Source organism: Pleurodeles waltl, chromosome 4_2, assembly GCF_031143425.1.
Source record: "Pleurodeles waltl isolate 20211129_DDA chromosome 4_2, aPleWal1.hap1.20221129, whole genome shotgun sequence".
Lineage (NCBI taxonomy): Eukaryota > Metazoa > Chordata > Amphibia > Caudata > Salamandridae > Pleurodeles > Pleurodeles waltl.
In genome coordinates, this window is record NC_090443.1 from 742,806,298 (window position 1) to 742,828,677 (window position 22,380).

At 44.4% G+C, this 22,380-nt stretch overlaps 1 protein-coding gene across 2 annotated transcripts in view; it reads right to left on the bottom strand.

The window, feature by feature from the left end:
* WDR47 (WD repeat domain 47) overlaps positions 1 to 22,380 on the bottom strand; it is a 357,246-nt gene that overhangs the window by 292,101 nt on the left and 42,765 nt on the right. Inside the window, exon 2 of one of the 2 annotated variants that reach the window (XM_069232387.1) lies at positions 15,104 to 15,284. The exons of the other annotated variant lie outside the window; for it this stretch is intronic. The gene's annotated coding sequence lies outside the window, so the exon portion shown is untranslated. The remainder of the gene's footprint in view (positions 1 to 15,103; positions 15,285 to 22,380) is intronic. 2 annotated transcript variants of the gene reach the window in all.

Genomic DNA, 22,380 nt, shown 5'->3' on the forward strand with positions numbered 1-22,380 from the left:
TGGCGCAACAACATCGATTCTACCCGCAGGTGAGAGGCGGTGAGGCGCGCCGTCCAGTCGCGAGCACGCTGGAGGGGCGGTGCCGTCCAGGCCACCTCCGACACAGCGCCATTTTTATCGGGATAAGCCTTGCCGTGGTAGGCTTACCCGCTTCTCGCCCAGTGTAAGGGGCTCTCCGTGCCGTGGCTCCCCCGCTAATCTGTGGCAATATGCCGCTCCGCGGCCGACCCGGAGATCGTGCCGCAAGTGACACACCTATCGGTGAGGCCCGGGAGTCGCGCCGTACGGATGGAGGACACCATTGAGAACCCTACCCAGAACTGTGCGCTGATATGGCACGCCGGCCCGTGAGTGACATCCTGTAAGGGCGGCGCCGGCTGAAATCTCTTCACTGCAACGTGGCCCCTCGCGGGTCGTGACCTGTCGTGGTGGGCCCTTTCCGTACCATAATCATCGAGGTATGCGGCCGATGTGGGTGTCTATGACCTGGCCCCCCCCGTTTGCCTAAAGCTACATTGCGCCCCGCGCTCCGGCTAGTGGTTAGACCACGTAAACCGCGCACCAACAGGCCCAACAAGTGACGGCCAATAATCTTTACCACTGCATCCTTTGTAAACAATAGCGCCTAACTCTGCCATAAAAGGCCCATTGGTGCGCAGGAAGCGTCGCGCAGCAGTGCAATACATCAGGGCGCACACCCCGAAAACTTACTCTGGGGCGTTGTTGAGTGGTGGCATCGACCTGTGGTATTCCTGCCCCCTGCATGGAGTCGCCTGCGGGAATAATCTCACAAATCAACCAAATCAACCGGCTCCAACGTCGCAGGCTGCGCTGGATCATTAATCGCGGCCAATTAAGCGTACTGGTTTAATGTGGATTGCTGCACCAGCACAGGGGGCCACAATCACAGCCCCTGCTGTACGGATCCTTGTCCTGTATTGGCCCGTGCCCCACCTCTAGGAGATCGAGGTGTCAAGAAGTCAGCTATCTGGGCGGGGGGGAAAACGTAAAATGGTCCTGGACGTTTATAAATGGAGTGCTTATTGGTGACAGTTATTGAGCTGTAGGGTGTATACGCATGAGTCATCCCCCTTGAGACACAAGATACCATGTGCGGCTGCAACTTCCATCATACCGCACAGCGGGCTGCTCCCTATCCCACTAGTCTTACAAATTCACACCAGCACTGTAATTATTAAGATCCACAAGCGATAGCAAAAGTGCCAGGCTATTATCTATTTACAGTTTCGCTTGATCCTCGCCTTACTCCTCCTCAACGTCCAGGTTGAACTGACAAGACACTTGACTTGGTCGTACACACTGCTTCGCGTTTTCTCAGCACGCTAACGTCTAAGAGCTCTCGCACTTGCCAAATGGTCAAACCAAAAACCCCACGTGCACCGCTGGGCAAGATGGAACACGCCACCTCATCCTCCTCAGAACCCTACGCCACCACGCAAGTGGCACTTCAGAAGCTAGAACTGACCCTACAATCACACACATCACAATTTGAAAAGATATTACAAGCCATTCTAGACACTAAAACTACTCTAGAAGCCAAAATAGGTTCGGTAACAGAAGATCTTAACATACTTCGCACTGACCAACACGCACTAGCTGATAGGGTATCGGAACTTGAAAAAGACGCTGTGGCCCTCCCCCGCTCTGTGAAAGATCTCCAATCGCAGCTAGCTCACTTATCAACAGAGGTGGATTCTTTAAAACGCAGAGCTGAAGATGCAGAAGGCAGATCCCGCCGCAACAATATCCGTATGGTGGGATTTCCCGAGCGGGCCGAGGGCCTCAGTGCTGAATTATTTATAGAGAAATGGCTTACCGATATTATTCTGAAGGATAACATCCCGAAGTTTTTTTCTGTCGAAAGGGCACACAGGATTCCCGCCAGGCCTCCCCCTCCTGGCTCACAACCACGTCCGCTTATAGTAAGACTCCTCAATTACCGTGACAGAGACCTTATCCTACGGCTATTCCGCAAATCTGGTCCGGTAAGCTTCGAAGATGGTGTGATTACAGCCTATCCAGATTTTACAGCAGAAGTACAGAAGAAACGCAACTCTTTCTACCATGTTAAGGCGTGTCTCCGTAAACACAACATTAAGTATGCGTTGTTGTTCCCTGCCAGACTCCGGGTACAAGATGACACCCCTACACTCTTCTTTACTTCTCCGGAGGACGCCTGGACCTGGCTACATGCCAAGGGTCTAGCTGATCCGTTAGGCACAACTGCTTTGGGAGTCAATAGACCCTCCTCCACGTCGGGTCATAGACAGCGCAAAAAACAAGGCGCGAAGCCCTCGCCTGAACAAGCGCAAACTGAACGCTCCCGACTCCTGCGGGCCACATCCAGATTTGTTAACGCTTCACCAACTGCCTCCTCTACACAAGCGGACGTTGAGCAGGAACAAGATGCAAACTCTGACTCAGCGGAATCCACACGTGGCCCTACCCTCACACCACGCACAGCAGACGATATTTGCTAAGCAGTTGGGTTCTACTGGTTCTTACAAAGTGAGGATAGCATCACAATTCTACTACACCTCCTTCTGGGCGCCGTCGACATCTCCCTGCTGTGCCGCGTGACTCGGTTGTGCCCCTGGGCGGCACACTCTGCATCACAAGCGAATAGGGCAGGGTAAACCCTAGACTTTGCACCAATGCTCCCTGACACCCCCCTACTCCATATGGACCATTCTCTCGTGCCAGCAATTGCTGGAATTGATTTTTACCTTTTAATTCAGTTGTTATTGTGTGTTGTTTTAGAGTGCACCTTTCTATTTAGTCGTTGGTTCTGTCACATGCTAGTTAATTTCAAATGCAGCCGCAAACGTACATGTCATAATTATCATAGTAACAGGATTACAGCTCGTAATATCGCAGGTACAAGTTACCCAATCTTAGCGTGCGCATATCACAATGTCTTTGTGTCACGGTCAGCAGACACCCATTCCCTGGAATACACGAAAACCACAAAAATATCATGGCCACTCAAACTCATAAGAGCATAGTAAAATACAAGGTGCTCACATGGAATATTAGAGGTATGGCAACTCTACGGAAGCGACAAAGGGTTTATGCCTTCCTCAAGAGACATCAGATACATATAGCTCTATTGCAAAAGACACATCTCTCTAAAACTACGCTAGAAAACACACGCTCGAAATGGAAGGGGCAATTGCATGGCACAACTTCTTCATCATTTGCCCGTGGGGTAGCGATTTGGATCGCCCCGGGGTCCCATTCACCGTATCTCGCACACAATGTGACTCAAATGGTTGACACGTGATAGTTGAGGGCGTACTGGATGGGTCCCCTTTAGCCCTAGTTGCACTGTACTCCCCAAACGCAGACCAGCGCGATTTCCTACCTACACTTTCTACCGGCAACCTTAACGACCCTACGTTGGAATGCGTTTGGGGAGGAGACTTCAACAGTGTCTTAGACACTCAAATAGATCGCTCGTTCCCCCCGCTTACCTCAGCCCCTTCCAATCGCGCCTCTCAAGCACTAGCAAGTTGGGCTTTAAATAACGGCCTGAGGGAGGTATGGAGGACGGCCCATCCCACCCAACGGGAATACTCTTATTACTCCCCTGTACACAAGTTATAAACCAGAATAGATATGGTTTTTGTATCCGCAGCAGTAATTCAGAAAGTGTGCGGATCTGAATACTTAGCTCGCACTATATCAGATCATAATCCTTTATGTGTAACAATAGCCTGGGGTCACATGCACACTCGCATACCAACGTGGCGTTTACAGCCGGAAGCTCTTTTAGACCCCCCCTTTCAAACAGATATAGCTAAAAAATTAGCTGATTATTTCCTGCTAAATAAAAACTCGTCATCATCCCGCTCTATAGAGTGGGATGCCCATAAAGTGGTGATACGGGGACACTGCCTTGCAGCCACGGTGGGGGTGAGAAAAGCACTTACTAAAGAGCTACAAACACTAGAGGTAAAAATCCGCAATGCAGAGAATGTGGCTGTCAGAGACGAGTCCATACTAACAACACTGAACTCGCTCAGGGCTGCCCATAACGAAGCAGATACTAGGCTAGGCAAACATGACTACAGACATTATATGACAAGACAGCACGCTGAAGGAGATAGATCCGGCAGACTATTAGCCTGGCTGACTCGACAGCCCTCACAGCCAACGCCTATCGGCGCGATACGCCTAAACCCCGACGATATCGTTAACACTCAATCAGGCATCAATGAAGCCTTTTTCATATATTACCGCACACTTTACACGTCTCCTCCTCCTCCGCCGGAATCACACCTAACTGATATATTACAACTTGTCTCTCAAAACCAACTTATCCTCGATAACACCCCTATTCTGGATGGCCCCATTACCATTGAAGAACTGCGCTCAGCACTGGCACAAATGGCGCGCAGTAAAACCCCCGGATCGGATGGACTCCCGGTAGAATACTTCAACTCTCATGCGAGTCATCTCCTGCCCCCGCTCGTAGAAGTGTTTAATGAGGCGTACCATAATTTACAACTGCCAGACTCTATGCGCAAAGCTTTAATAGTGGTCCTTCCAAAAGCTGGTCGGGACCCCCTGGATGTTAAATCATACAGACCGCTCTCCCTCCTAAATACAGACTGCAAATTATTAGGGAAAATATTAGCGAATAGGCTCCTCCCCTACCTACCGAGTCTGATACATCAAGACCAGTCCGGCTTTATTCCTGGTAGGAGCACCTTCCTAAATATTAGGAGGCTGCTCCATATAATGCACAACAACACAAACACCGAAGCGGTCGCTCTCTCCTTAGATATTGAAAAAGCGTTTGACACACTAAGCTGGAATTATCTTCTTTGCACACTCAGGGCGTTCGGTTTTGGACCTGGCTTCATAAACTGGATCAAAACGCTGTACTCTAGGCCCACAGCACGGGTAAAAAATGGTCGCATTATCTCCGAAACATTTTCCATAAGCAGAGGCACCAGACAAGGCTGCCCATTGTCCCCCTTGCTGTTTGCTATTGCCATGGAGCCACTGGCGATCAAACTACATAGCTGCGCGCATATGTGGGGCATCCCGGAATCTAACACCTATCATATCATATCTCTATATGCAGATGATTCCCTGATTTATCTGAGTAATCATTCTACCTCCATGTCAGAGGTGCTGAAATTGCTGGACTCCTTTGCCCTCGCCTCTGGTCTACACGTCAACTGGTCCAAGTCCAGTATCTTCCCTCTTGTCCCCATCCCGGCTGACACACATACAACACTACCGCAGTATAAACCACTGTGGTCACATACAACCATTAAATACCTCGGGGTGCAGATTTACCACTCTGTTATAGATCTAAAAGAGGGCAACATTGACAGAGTAGTGAGATCCACTCGCAGCTCGATACCATTCTGGAGCTCACTCCCCTTATCCCCGATGGGCCGGGTAGCAATTGCCAAGATGCTTATCCTCCCGAGGTTCCTATATTATTTCTCTTCCCTTCCAATATGCCTGCCACGCTCCTTCTTTAGTAAATTACATTCAATATTGACCGACCTACTCTGGGGCAAAGATAGACGCAGAGTAGCGTTGACCATAACACAACATCCGCAGGAAATGGGTGGGCTGGGCATGCCTAACCTCGAAAGATACTACGCGGCCGCTCAATTGTCGTGGCTGACTGCATGGCTGCGTGATGCCCCTTCCACCGAGGGCGTAATGCTGCAGTCATGTATGGCCCCAAAGGGGCTGCTGCTCACATTGTTATCTACCCCTCATTCCCTACCCTCGAAACACATACTGATGGAGGCAGCTCGCTTTTGTTGGCATAGATATGTCCATGACAGGACCCCCTTCCCCCCTTACTCACCCTTGCTACCGCTGTTTCAATTACCGGGCACCCAAATTATTTCAACACATCATAATACACGTGACATAAATACACTGAAGGTGGGTGATCTATACTCCAATTCCGCGTTGTACCCCTTTACGGAACTGGTGTCTGCCGGGGTGATGCACAAGGGGGCCTTTTTGACATACAGCGCCATTAAACGGCTACTAAACAAGATTTGGGGCCTCTGCAATGACGAACCTCCTGAGTCCCCATTGCTCACTACTATCCTTACAATAGGTAGCGCAAAAGGAACCATAACCAAAATATACAATATACTATTAGCAGCAGTCTGTACCACCCTGCCGCATGCTAAGGCACGTTGGGACATGGTCCTTCCTACACCATTACCACAAAAAACCTGGACCGCAGCTCTTGCAACGATCAAATCAATATCCCGAAATCCTCGCCTACGCTACACCCAATTCAATTATATTCACCAGTCTTATTTATCCCCAGCCCGCATTCTAAGAATTTACCCGAACACAACTCCGTCATGCCCAAGATGTGCTATCCCGGCAGCCGACTTTTACCACATGGTTTGGAGTTGTCACTCAATAAACTCAGCCTGGTACCGAATCACAGACGTCACAGCAGACATCTCATCCCTCGCATTATCCCCCACACCAGAATCCTGCTTATTAGGCATACGTCACCGTACTAAGGGAGATAAACAGACACACAGATTCATAGACTTAGCGTTTGCGGTCTTTAAACGTCTGATCGCAACACATTGGAAGGCTCCACATGTTCCATCCCACTTGGTTTGGCTACGTGACTTACATAGTCGCTCACAGGCTGAGGCGCAGACACTCAACCTATTGCAACACAAAGGTCTCATTGAGGTGGGCCCCGAAGTCTGGAACACCTTTGTGGTGGCAATAGAAGCACGCGATGACTTACACCCCCGTGAATAGCGCACCATACACAACTCTTACAGCCAGGTGGATACGGTCAGCAGGATACTTGTACTGCCTCAATCTCATTTATTGACAATGCTGACATTCTCATTATTATCCTCAAAGTATTAACCTAACATACCAGGCTGTTTTCACTGCGTACAAGACTTTACGCAGGTCAAACCCAGCTCGTTCAATGCCAATTCTGCTCAGCATCCCGTTGAACACTGCAAAACATAAATCCTTGCCCCACTTCTGTCCCCCGTTCTACACATACTTACATATATAAGCTGCATTCCTTCCTCTAACCACTCCTTACCTCTGTCTGAAGCAGCAAATATTATCATGACATTAGTCGTGCTTAGCTGCATTGTTATTCGGCAAGTAGTTGTCGCACAGTATTTAAGCTGTATGTTTCTTTTTTTTCTGCTCTGTTAGCAATATCTTATGTTTGTCTATAATTTGATTTCTGTTCTCTCCCCTTCATACCAGTTAATATGCAACGAGGCTGTGCAAGGTTACATATGTAAGCAAATAATTCGATAAATTATTAACAGCCAATGTACCGGTATGTGAATGTTATGCTTAATAAACAGATTTAAAAAAATATATGTTTGTTGCATCTTGAGGCTGCTTTGTTACGCCTTGCAGACTAACCGTGTTACATGAATTACTGCACAATCAGCTATATACTTTAGTGTGTGCGCACTACTTTTTAGGGTCAAGCCTGCGTTGCATGCGCTCGCGCATGCGTTTCGCAGCGAGACTCTTTTGTATTTATAAAAGGGCCCGGAGCCCTGTCAACTTCACGTCAGTGTTTTTTATTGGCTGGTGGGCTTCCCTAATAAAATCTGCTTGCTTTCATTAGTCGAAGGCACGCATATGGCATGCCTTTTCCGGTAGCTAGCCCTCCTCCAGCGCAGCGACCAAGTACAGAAAACATGCGAGGTTTGCCGTTTTCCATCGGGCTCGTGGACTTTTTTTTCTCTAATTTACGAGACCGATCTCGCTTGGCAGAAGTCGAGCGCTTTACGTACTTGATTTCACTTTTTCGGGTTATGTACATAAATGCACTTTTGCCCGATAGGTGAAAAGTCGGGTTAGGAGTTTACAACGCGATCAGCTCTAACATGAGCAAACGTGAGACCCGATGCATTGTAAATGCTTGTTTCTTTTGTCTCTCTCCTTCGCACTCCAGGGCGGCCATGGTGCTTTGAAGTTTCATTTAGCTCGAACTAGATCAGAGGTATTGCAGCGCTTTGCATGAGTATCCGTTACGTCACACTGTTACCAAATCAGAGTCATTTAAAGGTTTCTTTTGTCTCTCCCATTTGTGCTCCATGGCGGCCATGACAGTTTGAAGTGCAAATTTGATCAGAGGTATTGGAGCGCTCTGCATAAGCACCAGTTACGTCACATTGTTGCCGAATTTGCAGCTCCATTCCTAAATTCTTTCCAGGTTTAGCAGTTGAAAAATATACAAACTGCAGCCGTTTCAATATCACTTCCCTCCTCTCCCCAATATAGTAGAAAAACACACAGAAATCCTCAAAGGGGCTTCCTGGCAGAGTGGGAAAGCGGACACCACAATATTCACTGCAGTTGGGAAACTGGCCCCATAATGCTTTGCAGGACATTCCTTTTACAAAACATTTTTGCTCATAACTTAGCCTGTGGTGGTCCTAGGACAATGGGACTACCACCAAATCGTTCGGCAAGAGGCACCCTTTCGGTCTAGGTCATCTCTGGGTCCCCACACTAGGTTAGCGGGGACCTCAAAATAATAATCCCTCCCACTGTTCAGTGTCTTTTTTAGCTCTCTCACAGCTGGAACTTCTGTTTTACAGCTGGGAGTAGTTTGCGTTTTAATGGCCTTGTTTGTAATATTATTCTAGTAGGCCTGAAAATGTGTAATGCACTACGCCCTCTAGGGAATGCTCTGAGCATTACAGTCAAGATACTACAATATTCACTGTACTTGGAAACTGGTCCCATAAGGCTTTGCAGGGCATTCCTTTAACTAAATATTTTTCCCCTTAACTCGCCGTCTGGTGATCTTAGCACAATGGGACCTGGTGATCTTAGCACAATGGGACCACCATCAAAATGTTCAGCACGACACACTCTGTATGTCTAGGTCATCTCTGGGTCCCCACACTAGGTTGGGGATGGGGGCAAAATAACAAACCCTCCCACCGTTCAGTGTCCTTTTAAGTTTTCTCATAGTTGGAACTTTTGTTTTACAGATGGGTGTAGTTTGTGTTTTAAGGGCTTTGTTTGCAGTAATATTCTAGTAGGCCTGAAAATGTGTAAGGCACTATTCCCTCTAGGGGCTACATAAATTGTTACATTGCATTACTTTCTCCCATTCTGTTTTCATGTGGTTATGCCCTCTAAGGGTTGACTGTATGGTGACATGACGATGTTTCTTCCAAATGCTATTTTTTGTGGTGCCCTATAGGGGCTATTTTGAGCTAACAGTCTAATGCCAAAAGTTTATTTCTGATATTTTGTTGAGTTTACATGATGATTGTATATGTTTTATTAATCTCTCCTTATTGCAATTATGACCATGATTCAGGCCACTGTAGCAAACATCCTTATTACACTATGACTGTTTGAACACTCTTGATATGTTTGTGTGACCCTCCTAGTTTATTTCTCTCTTATTTTTCTCGTTACTCCTCCGTGGCTGTCTTGTGCCTTTTTTGGGGGAGGGGGGGCTTTGTTAGCCAGCCAGCACCTCTGATGGTAGGGTGGTGAAAGTGGTATTCTATTGGAATTAGCATGGCAGGTTTAAATTAGGATGCTAAATGGCAACATTTGCATTTTTGCTGCAGATAGAGGAAGAAGGTAAATGGAAGTGCTTTAGTTATATGCAGGGCCAGTGGAATTATGTGGCAGGAAAAGACCAAATTATGACAGGATTGACCAGTTTATGTCACAAGGAAAGTCCAAGTATGCATTTACATTGCCAATAGCTCTAACTCTCGCAAATGCGAGACCTACTGCATTGCAAATACTTGTTCTATAACGTCCCCACAAAGCTGTCCCTCTCTTCACCCTATTTCTGTCTTGCAGTTGCACTCAAATACAGTCTGTAAGAAACATGCTGCCTATGCCTTAGTCACATCTCTTTTCGTTGTTTCTGCTGTTGCTGCTACTGCTACTGCATTCGCTGAGTAATACAAGGCACCAGCACTTGCAATGTGAGCTCCTCTAGTTGGAAGCAGAGTATCAACTACTCAGATATGCTGCTTATCTAAGTAAATATTCAGAGAGCGCTGGTTAGGGGAAAAAAAGTTCTCAGTGTAGGACCTCTTTGATCATCAAAAGATGAATTAAAGATTATCTTTGCCTAACCTGACATGCAATCACTTTGTGTTCTCATCTATTTTTTTTTGTGATTTTATATAGCACAAAGTCGACCCCAAGGTATTGAAGCACTTTACATGAGCACCAGTTACATCATGGAAGGACACATTCATTTCTGTTTTTTAGGCACTGGGAGATTAGGTGACTTGCCCAGAATCACAGGATATTGAGCAGACTGAGATCTAATGAGCACAGTCTGATTAATTCCACCTACCGCTTCCATTCACCTTGCTGCTTCCATCACTAATTGCCCAGATCCAGTTTATTTCTCCTGTATTTAGCCACATCCGCCCCATTCTCATGCAGTCACTTCAGTCGTCATTCACTGCGTGGACTAATCCATCCACTCTACTATGTGCGGTCATCTTCTTCTCTCCAGTTTGAATAAATTCTAATACTACTCCACCTTTTGCCACCACCCTTCTGTCTTTTCTCCACTTTTTGGCATTATTTTTTTAATTTTCTACTAATTTGCACATACAGTTACCTGTCGACTACATTCTCTCGTTCCAATCACCAGCTCACCTCTTTCTTTTACATCTTTATTTTAAGGTAAACATTGGTGTATTTACACACCAAAGGCATAATTATGCCTATTTAACTGGTTTTGAGACATTACTAGCTCAACCTTGTGATGCCACTAAAATTCGTTACCCCTTAATAAAACAACATTGTTAACATGGGCATTTTATTAGCACCATTTCTGGTACTTGTGTATTTATTAAGAGTAAAGGTAGAGCATACTAATACAAATTCGATAATGTAAGTGCTAATAAAATTCAGCATTTTAGATGCTGAGGTGGGGGGAGGCTTGTCCATCAGCTGAGATGAAAAGGAAGGGGGTGAGGGAAGAGGCAAAAAGCAGCAAATGCCCTCAGTATCTTTGTCTATTTACTCTGGGATAGATCCAATCCCTCTTATTACATTCTCTCCTAGTTCTACCTCGTTGCCAGTCCATGCCTTTTTCCACTGACCCACTGGGGTGTCACCTGGTTCAGCTGCACAGTTGACTGACAATGCTACTTCATTCCATCCCTGAGTAAACTTCCTCTTATAATGACCCCATAGCAAATAATTTGCAGTGCCTTATCTTCTATGTCAATCCAGTACTGCAGCATACGGATCCATTGATGGAGAGGATGTCACGTAACGGCCTGTGCTGCCCACTTCGAAGCTGAGGGGAGCCAGGTTAGAGTCTCGGCTCAACATCCTGTGATTCTGGGCAAATCACCTCATCTCTCCATGCTTACAATTCAGCAACTTGAGACTCTCATGGGTGATTTGTCGTGCTTTACAAATCCGGGATTTATTTATTCTAGGACCTGGAGAAGATTTGCATACAAGTTTAATGCAACACTTAGCCAGGAGCAGTGCAAACTTTAGAAATCTATTCCCAGCGTACTCTTCCTACGGCATGGAATGAAATCCAGCAAACACCCCATGCAGATCCAGCAGCATTTGGCCTTTACCCAACATGCATTACTCCCTAGGAGCTGATTGTACATGACAGATCTAGAAAAAGTGCCTTGTAAATCTGAGCAATTGCTTTTTCTTGTTGCCCACTTCATGTCTGCTATGCGATTCTTTGGTGGTTCACTGAAAATTGTGGGTATCCATTTAACATTTAGTGCACCAACTAATATGATGTGCTTTAACAATTGCCCTGCTAGTATGCTATCATTTTCTGACAGGTCAGTGTGGCTGCATCATTTAGGTCACCTACAAGCTCTTACCTTTCTCACTCTTTGCGCAGAATCACATCTACTCCGTTCTATCATGGATCACTCTTCAAACCCTTTCACAGCGAACAGTCTCCCACTATTCAAAGAGTTTCAATGCCTTGTCATTTTCCACTGTTGCCTTCTTCTACAATGCCTGTGTGTGGGGTGCCATCCTAAACCACATGGGCTCGATTACAGGTTTACTTCCATGTGTACGCAATACTTTTCCACAAAGTTGAAGCAGATACGCTTTCTCTCTTCATGAGTTGTTGGTGTGAATGCACGTTTAGTTGTTGAAAAACAATTTGTTTGGACTACTAGAATCCTACAGTTGGAATACTGAACCGCTATTAAGTTCTTTCTGTTGCTTTGAACCCTCTCTGTGCCTGGTGTCCTCATGGTTTCAGTCATCATTCCTTCAGCAAACAATCCTGCCCTAGTCATAATGGTTGAGGCAGAATGAGGTCTGAGCAGGATAAACTGATTGCGCTAATTCAGTGAAATGGGCATGATCTAAAGCAATTGAACATAACACCAACCTCTTCATTTGCAAAATAGAACGGTACCAAATGTTTCCTTCTTTAAAGGTTAAAAATGCAACTGCTTCACATCACCCGCACATAGCTACCCTGTCTATCCCATATGAGTGATAACCATTCCTACAACCAACACAGGGTTGAGGCATATGACTGGTTAAATGTGCAGTAAAATGCTTGCTGGTGAAGGAGTCCTAAGCCCTTGAACCTACGGAACTCTAATGACTATAATAGGATCAAATGCATGTAAACAATTCACCACCAGCCACCATTTTATTTTAAAACGTTCACAGTGACACCTCAACACATCTTAATTAAAAGCGGTCTATAAAATCTAATTACATTCAAACCTTACTGGCTACTAATTGTTATTTCGAGTAGATGACAACACACAAACACATGAAGGGGGGACCATTACTACTGGGTAATTATGGTTTAATAACCCAAAAAAAACGAACAAAAAATGACACTTCTGTTGTTAACGTACCAAATGTGGTTGAAGGATTAATAGCATGCTAAATGCCCCACAGGGTACATGGTGGGTAGCAATGAATTTGGACTTGTGCTAAAAGTTAACTCCCCCCGCCCTTCACCCCCAAGAAACTGAAGGTGGAACTCAGAGTCACTTGGGGAGAGCAGGAGAAGGTACTTTTAGGTAGAGGATAGGCAAAAAATGCCTTTTACTAATCATATAGGCGTGTCATTTCTATACTGTTCTGTCTTTGCAGTTATTTCACTCCGTAACATACATCATGCATCTCTTAGTGAAACTCTGATTAGGAGAATATTTGTTTGCACCTCTGGTGTAAAGTCTTATTTGCCACACATTACCAGAGAGTCCCTTTTTTTAAATTACATATTAATACAAACCTATTTTTCCTCCATTTATCACACTAGACGGTTCTAGTAATAATGGTCAGAACAGTTGTTATATGGTATTTACATAATGCACAATCTGACAGTAGAATGCAAATACAGAACGTTTTGGTAGACCGCGGGCAACTTTCCAGGAGGTTCAGAGAATGTGCAAGTTATGTTACTCCCCTAGGCTTAATAAATACCTTCAAGACAGCACTGGACGGGATAAGGTCGCCAGATTTATAAAAAAATAAAAATAAAAAAAATAAAAAATGAAAAATTAGACCTGCAATGCTGCAGAAATGTTTCTTCACCTAGGTCACCCACCCTTCACAGCGAGTTAATCCCAACTCAAAGATTCTTAGCGGGTTAAATTGAGTGTCACCGGATAATACAATTACATGATCACAGCCTTCAGCTGTTATTAAACTGAGCTGGTCTAATACCGTCTGGTACAGTTCACAAGGTGTGCGTTTGCATTTAGGAATGTGGTGCAACAAAGTAAGTTCTGTAGCTCACAAGGTATAACTTATGTTATTATGGTGAGTAACAAACTATGCTGTGTTCATAAAGGACTCCTTCCAACCCGCTAAGTTGGTCTTCTACATGGCAAAGTTAGCCATATGTTCCACACAGCTATGAAGGCACCTGCTCGTGACTGGTAGGTAATGTGGCTATTTCACAGAAATCATCTAAAATGCAATTCCTCACTATTGGATCCATCTGGAGAAATTACACATCGTTTACCTGCCCTGTATTCAAAAGGAATGCAAAATGAGCCACTCAGGTGGGGGCAACGGGGTAGCATTTGTCTTAATTCACCATCCACATGGCATAGACAGAGCAATGTTCTGATGCCACAAAACTAGCCCACAACAAAAATTAGGTGTGGCAAATTTTACTGATGTAAGTTAACAGGGAACCTTTTTTGTAGCTCTATGAGAAATGCTCCAGCACAAAGAAGCTCAAACTTTAAAGCCACAATGGTAAGCAGTCGACACGATTCGAATTTTATTACAGTAAACATTTAAACTAATTAATTAGCTCCCAGAAGACAATGTTCAGAGTAAAAAAAAAATAAAAAAAAAAGAGTTCTTCTGCAAAAAAATGACAAGTCCAATTTCTTGCTCTCAGTCTTCGAGGGTTTAAATAACTTCCAGTGTTGGCTTTGGGATTTTCTCTTTTTTCTGGCTAACATATTCATTGCAGTTACTATCTCAAATGAATAGTATACATATAAAGACAGGATCAAACTAGGTTTGATCACGGAGGCACTCTTACAGGTTAGTTACGAATGAGTTAAAGGGAAATATTAATTAAGAGTAATTAAAACCTATTAAAAGATACGAAAAGAAAGTAAAAAAAGAAAAGCAGGTAATACACTTAATTTTAGTGTATTAATGGAAGGAAACAAGAAGGAAGAAAACAAAATGAGAGAAGAGAGTGAAGAATTAGATGATACTATAAAATATACAGCACCTATACTGATTATTGGAACTAGCAACGAAAAACTAGTTTGTAAGATTATTTATACCTTCCCAAATAATTTAATGTTGGTCGTTGTAACTTTTGTTATTTAAAGTCCTTTACATTTTGGCAGCTATGAGCATTTCTTGTAAAATTGAGGGGAATGCAGATTTGCATAAACTGGCTATCATTATATGTGCGATACTTACTGCAGAAGAGAACCTGATGCAACATCTGAAATGAAGCCTCTATCCTACTTATTACTAGAACTCTAAAACTAGTGCATGCGGTTTAATAGTTTGATAGTGGTTTAACAATTGGTTTAACAATTCAATCAATCAGTTTTTGTAGAGCGTGGCTACTCACCTGTGAAGGTCTCAAGGCGCTGGGGGTAGGCACCTAAAGTTGATTGCAGTTAAAACAGTGATCACCACACAGGTCGTGACATAAGGCATCAGAACATGGAAGCTCAGTTCCTTGGTAAAGAGTTGGGCTCCCCGAAAAAGAGTGAGGACATTTTTTGAGGTTTAACAACTGTAGCCAAGAGCTGAAAAAAACATAAAGGACATGGTGTGAGGAGATTTATTCCTTTATACCGATTATATTACTCACCTGAGAGATTACATAAAATTACCATTACAATCAGAAACATTTGTGCTAGATGCCTAAAATCCAAGGAGACATGGAAACAAATGATTTGGATTTCCACAAAATTCGACCTTCTGGGATTTAATATATACAGCACTAGAACAAATACTCAGACAACACTGCACAATGATTAGCGTGTGGCACTCATCGGAAGAAGTCAAAGTGGAAAAAATCCAGTAATCCACTGAATTTTCTTTGTATTTGATCATCTTCGAAATCTATGGGATACTTGGGGAAATACGAGGTGTGGATTCAAACCAAAGCAGAGGAAATAGTAGCAACAAGGTCCAATCAGGTCCAGAGGTCATCGACAAGAACTAAGAGACTGAAGCGCAAAAAGAAAGACAGATTGCTTTAGCAAGTATTAACTGCCCAGTGGATGGTGGATTTAGGCCAGGACAAACTTATCTGCCCGACACACAGGTCCCTTTAGACTCTGGACACAATCATTAGAGTTTGGGAAAGGGCAAATGGCTCTTAAAGAGGTCTGCAAAAATGTCAACAAAAGTTGAAAGGGGAAATTCTCTTCAAGCCTTAAGCTGAAACAGTAAAATCTGGAACATTCTCTTAATTACCACAGAAATTACATATCACACCTCATACAAAACATCAGTGAAAGATCCAGAGTGCAGTGATAATGCATTTGGAGACAAGTGCAGTATTAAGGATGCAAGTGAACCCCATCCAAAAAAGGGCCACGAATGTAGCCTCGCCACTGTATTTTAAAAAAATGAGAGATTGCTGTCAGGAATAAATACAATACAAATATAGAAGGAGGACAAAGTAGACTGCTACACTCAAGACATGGGATACTAACAATTTACATGAGAACACATTTTGTAATTCACAGAGAACAAAATAAAGTACAGTAAATGTGCAATATCTCATGAACTTCGAAAATTCTCAAAAGACTATGGACAACAGAACAATGTAGCGACTAGACTAGACCCTCACTTTTGAATGCTGTGAGCAAGCTACGAACTGTGACTAAGTAATTGCGAAAATACCAGGCCCACCACAGTGTTTAACCATCGTAATTATTTGTTGTAATGATCCTCACCACTGTCAGAAAGATGAAGCCATTATGCAAAAAAAAAAAAAAAAAAAAAACCACAGCTGATGTACCTGAATGCATGTGTTATTTTGTCCTGGAAATAAAGGGTTTAAAAACAAAAACAAAAGGGAACCTCCTGGAAAACGCACAGTGGCACCAAAATACATTGGGAACCGTGCTGAAGAAATGAGGCCAAATATTCATAACAAAAGAATTGTAGCTGGAGAAAATTGCAACACTATGGGACTGGAAACAGAAATCACTCACATTGTCTATGGCTAACAAAAGACGGAAATGCAGCACACAGTTCCAGTCTGAAGACAATCACAGACAAGTACAAGCTTGGAGTCCATGGATAATCTAAAACAGTATGAGCATTGCAGGTGCATAAGACCCTAACAGAGGCATGTCCTGCCGAAACAATTCACTTTTAAGAACCTAGATCTCCCAAAGTTGCTCTATGTCTTGCAACACTGACTTACATTTCCATTTCCCAGTTTGCTATCCTTTTTGACTCTCCTTCATTGTCCCTTCCCATTTCCAATCTTCTTCATTTTCCAAATCAGTTTCCTATCTCTTCTTGTTTAAATTGCTGATTGCATAGTAAAACGCATGAGTTGGAATGTCCCAAGGGTGATGGCAAACTGTGACAACCCATAGGCCTCACCTGAGATCACTTACCTTATTTACCTGTGAAATGGTTTACTGTGTACACTATGTGCACTTAACCCCATAATTGTTGCCCTCTCCCCCACCCCTTCCACCCTCCCTCCCAGTGCCAAGCCTTTTTTTTAAAGCTATTTGGGTCAGTTTGAGCTAAGGGCTTCATACCTATTTTTCCACATAAGGTATCTATGCCAAATCTGGGTCCTTTTGTTCCCAAAAACTTGGGATTCCAGAGTTGAGCATTTCCCGGAGGGGACAGAGAAAATAGGCAAAATAAAGCTACATTTTGATTTTCTGGGAAAAATAGGAAAAAAGTGTTCTGGATAAAAATTTCTGTTTTTCCCCCCCAAAAAGGCACCAACAAATGTTTTGCTGCGCTAAAGCCACCATCTTCAGGGACAATGCAGAGCTGAATAAAATAACTATTTTTTTTCCTACAGTTTTGGCATTTTTCAAAGAGACCGTCCATTTTCCTATTTTCTGTGCTCTCAATCTACTTCCAGTTTGTGGTGGAAACCACTGTGAAACCCATGGGGTGATTCAGAAAAGCTACTGATTTCTGAAAAGCAAGCAAAAAATATATATTACTGTCAGCAAGGGGTCATATGTGTAGATCCTTCACGGTTTTCCCAAAGAAACGAAGGGCCTGATTTAGATACTGGTGGATGGTTTACTCTGTCACAACAGTGACAGATATCACATCTGCCAAAATCTGAGAGGAGTCATTAGGAGTTTGGCGGACAGAAACATTGGTCTGCAAAACTCCCCAAAAAGAGACCTCCCCACCAGCCCCATCACAACTTTCCCACTGGGCTGACTGTCAGCCGAGTGGGAAAGGTGCAGCAGCATTGTTCCCAGTTCATAACTGAGCCGGTGGCAATGCTGTTGTTCGCAGGGCGCACCAGCACCCTTGAAATGCACACTGTCTGTACAGCGGACAGTGTGCATTTCAAGGGTGCTAGGCACATGGGAAGTGCAGGGACCACCCCTGTGGCCCCCCTGCACTTGTTCTCCGCTATCTTTTCATGGTGGTCGGACGGCCATGAAAAAGCTTGCATAGAACAAGGTTGTAATCAGCACGGCAGCACTGACTTCAGGGCCGCTGCGGCTCATTACAACCATGAACGCCGTCATTCCATCGTGATCACTGATCCTGGTGGAGACGACGGTCTATTGGCGGTCCGAGTGCCAAACTCTTAATTTGATGGCCGGACCGCCAAAGCTGCGGCAATCCGGACCACCACCACGAGTCTAGCAGTTTAGTGACTGCCAGATTTGTAATTAGGCCCTAAACCTCACAGGAAATCATGGGATTTAGATTTTGGTGCATGGGATATCTGCCAGGTTGAGGTTTGCAGGGCATTTTCGGTAACAAAACCTCGTGGGATCAATGCAAAGCACACCACCCTGGAATCCCGTTTGTCTAGTTTTCAAAACTTTCTATGGTTCGTAGATTTGCATGGGTTGGCGGCCGAGCACAGCCCTCAAATCCCCCAACTACTCCTATCATTTATCTTTACACATAGCGCTTTAGGGTCTTTAGCGTCAAGGTCTCTTGTGCCCACCCACACAAATTTGTGGCTGCCTGCAGATTCCAGACATCTTCCTCACAGACATGTGAGGAAAATGTACGTTTTTAGTCAAAGTTTGCAGTTGCAGGGCATTGTGGGTAAGACAATGCTGTGGGATCTATGCGAAACACAACGCCCTGGACTCCCTCGGATGTCTAGTTTCCAGAACTGCCTGGATCCGATTCGTTTTGCCAGGTGGCAGCATACCCACGCCCAACAAGTGAAGTCATTCACTATTAAAAGTGGAACGATTCTGGGAGTTAGCCACACTCTCTCCTTGCCCATATGTTAATTTTTTTTTTTTTTAAATAAAGAATCAAATGTCCTCTTGTTTGCCCCTGGGATGGAATTTCAAAGTCTGCAGGGGAGCAGAAGGACTGTTAAAGCTTTATGGGTGAGTGCACTGCGCATGTTAGGATGGGCCAGAACCACCTCTTTATGTTAATAAAAAATATATTCCTGTCATAAAAGCTTTCTGGCTCACAGGGGCAAATCTCCTGTCTTCCCCGAAAAGCTTGTTTTTTTTCTTTTTTTGGGGGGTGTGGCCAGCACCACTTTCTGTTGCCACAAGGCAAAATCCCTGGTGTGAAGGGACTTTCTACCCTTTCCCCAGGGGGAATGCAATCTCCAAGACTGGGATAAACTTCCTTCCTGCCTCCAGGGGGCAGAAAAACACTATTGCCCCTTCTGGAGAGGGGGCATGGCTCGTTGCCAGGGTAAGCCGCACCCTCCTTTTTGATTTGGCCCTTTTTTAAATGGCGGGTTTTTAGTGGGCTTTCTGCAGATTGGGGATGAATACCCCTAGCCACCTCATAGGGGGCACAAATTCTATTAGGCCACGAGGAGGGGGAGAGCATTCACCCACACCCAGGGGGGACGCTCCCCACCACACATAAATGTAGTCACTGATTTCCAGAAGGCTTTCTGCCCCTCAAGCAGAGGGGTCAAATTGAGGTAATTGCTCCAATACACCCAGATAGGGGCAGAAAGACTGCCTGACTTCTTGTAGGGGTGGGGGAATGGCCATGATCATGGTGGACAGTGCCCACCCCTATTTGTTAAAACAAACAAAAACATTTCTGGTGTCTAATGGGTTTCTGCCTCCACCTGTGTGGATAGGAAACTGAACCTTAACTCCATCTTGTGAAGAGACTCCATTTTGTGTCATTCAACTAAAAGCGCATGCAGAAAACAAACTCATAAAGAATGTGCTATGGCCCGAGTTGCAGTACATAGATAGGCAGAGAAAGAACACAACAGTTCTAAGAAACATGGGGTTATCTTGAGTCAGCAAAACACCCCCCAGTCGCAGGGAATGTAGGGTGGGTGACGTACATCCAAAGGGCATCACTTATGTGTGTGAAAGACAGAGGCTGAAAAAGAAATCACATGGCTAACAGATGTGCTTGTGGCTTTAAACGTGTGCATCAGCTATTGTATCCAAGGGTTGTTGAAGTGTAGAAATATTGGACGCAGTCAGATGGTCTCTGAGACTCTCTCTTTTACGTGACTTTGCATGCAGCACCACACTGGGTCTACCAGAGGTGACAAAGTCTATCCTGAGAACAAGACTGAAGGCTGTGATCATTTCTAAGGGCAGAGGAAGGAAAATTGTCCAGAGTTTACACTGGCGGAGTCAGCCAGGAGACCGCTTGGGGATGGACCTGCTAGACCCCTGTGGACTACCCCCATTACCCACCTCCGGTGACCAACGTGCATACAGGTTTAGCAGATACCAGCATTTATGCAAAATCTTTCATGGCTTGGCAGGGGTTGGGGGAAATCGCTGCTCAGACAGATAAGTGAGCCCAGGGCGGACTCTGAAGTCTTACAGTTGCCCTTGTTTTCACTTCACTCTTGAAGTCTTGGAAGGTAAATAAGGTACAGGTTGTGAGGCGGACTTTGAATCTGGTCATGTTTACTTTTGATTAAGAACGTCCAAGTGTCTACACAAATTGAATGATAAGAAGTAATTCACATTCACACCATTTTTGGTGAGGTGGAAACAAAGTGTCACTAAGATGGTGACAATATTGTAAACACTTTGATGAGAAATTGTTATATTGCGTCTGTTTATTAAATTGACTAACGTACAAATACATATTTTTTGTGTTTAATGTGCACAGTTCCAAAGTGAATATCAGAAATGTCTTCACCTTTGCAACATTCAGTTTCAGACAGGATTATTAAACACTGAAGAATTGCATCAGGGTACCCAGAACAATCTGCACCCATGGCCATAGGAGGGAGCGTTTGACCCAGTGGTACTCAGCCACTTACAGACGTATATTCATGGGGCATATAGGGGAAAACGATTAAAGAAATGCATAGGTTCAATGAACATGTGACAGGGATTTAAACCAGATCAGGAAGGAAAATCCCCTGGGACTCCTTGGCCTCCGCCACCCACGGTACCCCCGGCCTCCATATGAAAATTCAAAGGAAATTAAGAACCTCTTTAGAGGAATGAGATGTTTGTTAGAGAGAACCAAGACAGGCCTACACACTCTGGGAGAAGCCCTACCTTTCCCACCACCTACATGAAATACCGCATTAGACACAAATGAACCTGATAGTTCAGATAAGGTGTTTAAAGAACCAGTAGGTTGCAACACAAAAGGGTCAGACACCGAGACAGAGGATGAAAGCCCTAACAAATATACTGGTCAAGTCACTGCCACATTTACATTGGAGCTGGATAATGGAGATGTTCAATCGCAACCACAGATGTTGGAACGCACAAACATACAAATATATGAGACAGGTGGGACCTCGAGGCATTCCTCGGTACAAGGTCTCTCGCTACCTACACAGTTAGGACCCATGTATGGGAGCTTCTAGCAAGATCTTTGATTCCCAGCTCCATATACAGTGATATGGAGAGAATTGTCAGTTCGATAGGACCGTATTTAATACCTCCCTTATAACTTTTGACAAAGGAGTTGAACAACTCACCTAAAAAGGGTGGGAGAACACCCACGTAAGAAAACTCACTGGAAGGGAATGGCACAATCTAGAGGCTGACAAAAGAGTGCTTGCAGATCGACCAGAGACAGGCAGGGTAAGTAAAGAAGATAGAACGAGCAGTTAAGCAGTTAGTCATCTAGATGAAGTGTGTTCCTTATCTGATAAGGTAGTGGAGTCACTGGAAGACAGAGAAATAGAAGAACGGGGAGGGCCACAGGACAATGAGTGGAGTAATTAAAGGGACACTGCCAAAGAAAAGGAGAGAGTGAATTGGATAAGTTGAAGTTGGAAGGTACTCGTGGGGATCTCACCCACCTAAAAGGTAGCATAAGGATGAAAGAAAATGTTACCTTCCAAGAAGAAGACAGTGAGGATTATGAGGAGGGTGAAGAAAGTAGTTTGGTCCTAATAATATTGTATTTATAACAGGACTCTATACACCTGATATTATAGTGATATTGGGGGGACAGACCTCATTTAACGTATTTACCTCTACTAATGATTTAGCAGATTATACTGAAGACCACCCTGAAAGATTTACTCCATGGCCCCAGGAGGGGTCCTTTGCCCCCAAGAGATTTAGCCACATCTCCAGATTATACAGAGCTCGAAAAATCTACTCCACCACTTGCTATGGCAAGTCATTTTTTTTATGAGATCAAGCTAGTTTTAGAACCTACTGGCCCTTTCTGTGGAGTGGACAAAGAACAGGTGTTCTGTTCAGACAGAAAGAGAAT